A 1,674-nucleotide genomic window follows, 5' to 3' on the forward strand; every position below is an offset into this window, starting at 1 on the left:
TCTTCTTCTTCTTCTTCTTCTTCTTCTTCTTCTTCTTCTTCTTCTTCTTCTTCTTCTTCTTCTTCTTCCTCTTCCTCTTCTTCTTCCTCTTCTTCTTCCTCTTCTTCCTCTTCTTCTTTCTTCTTTTATTAGATATTTACTTTATTTACATTTCAAATGTTGTCCCCTTTCCTGGTTTCCCCTCCCAAAACCTCCTATCCCGTTCCCTATTCCATTGCTAACCAGCCCACACACACCTGCTTCCTGGTCCTGGCATTCCCCTACACTGGGGAATAGAGCCTTCACAGGACCAAGGGCCTCTCCTCCCACTGATAATCCTCTCCTCCCACTGATAACTGACTAGGCCATCCTCTGATACATATGCAGCTGGAGCAATGAGTCCCACCATGTGTACACTTTGGTTCGTGATTAAGTCCCTGGGAGCTCTGGAGGTACTGGTTAGTTCATATTGTTGTTCCTCCTATGGTGATGCAAACCCCTTTAGCTCCTTGGGTCCTTTTCTAGCTCCTACATTGGGGACCCTGTGCTCAGTCCAATGGTAGGCTGCAAGGATCCACATCTGTATTCACTGGTGGAGCCTTTCTAGAGACAGCTACAACAGGCTTCTGTCAGCAAGCACTTGCTGGCATCCACAAAAGTGTCTGTGTTTAGTGATTATATATGGGATGGATCCCCAGGTGGGGTAGTCTCTCTAGGTGGTTATTCCTTCAGTGATTCTTATTTTTATCGTTGGTGGAAACCAGGATTCTGTTTGTACATTCCAAACAATGTACCAATGGTCACAAAGTTATGAGCTTACTCTCAGCACATCAGCAATAACTGACCATTAGGGTGGATACAGATGGTCCAAACAATTTGTTTCTGGACTCTCAATATTTTATCCTCTCTACCTCATGGACGTTCTAATCAGTGGGTCAGCCTTGTACAGAGTTCAATGGAAGGTGTAGCTCTAGGAATATCTGTTCACATGGGCCGGCCATTTTGTATGCATTACCATGTTGAACACTAGAGACTGACACGTCCTCTACATCTGGAAATGTAGCTACAAATGAAGCTTACAAAGGTTAACTGAATTTCAACTTGGAGAAGTGAGTCGAACTGGTATTTTTAGTCCAGAGTCCACAAATTCAATGGAGAAGGTACAACAACCTTTTCCTTCTGCCTTAAATCCCCAGAACTAATGAGGGGGAGAGTGGAAGACATCACATAATACAGGGCATTGAAATGACTGTGTTATCACATGACACATCCTCTGAATTTTTAACATGAGAAAAATGACAGTAAAATTTTCACAAAAGTTAAAAGTGGCCAGTCTTAGAGGGTAAGAACCCTCCAGACAGCTAAAAGAGTTAACTAGCAGCATGGACATTGACAGGAGGAAGTGACTTTACTCCTGTTAGATTGCAGCATTTGTGAATGGCATCTGTGCCCTGCATTTGGTAAGTCAGACAAGATGCACAAACCACGGATCTTGAATATTAAGTCGCTGGCTGGGACAACCGACATAAGGTGTTTAACGTATCATACTAGTCACAGAAGGTCAGTTAGCTTCCTTCCCTTTTCATGGTGTATATTAGAGCTAACTGGGGACGTGTGAGGAACATTAAACACATGGAAATATTGTCAAAGAGATGACCCATCTAGACTTCAGTCTCCTTCCTTCCTCCCTCCTTC

This window comes from Mus caroli, chromosome 16 (assembly GCF_900094665.2).
Source record: "Mus caroli chromosome 16, CAROLI_EIJ_v1.1, whole genome shotgun sequence".
Classification (NCBI taxonomy): domain Eukaryota; kingdom Metazoa; phylum Chordata; class Mammalia; order Rodentia; family Muridae; genus Mus; species Mus caroli.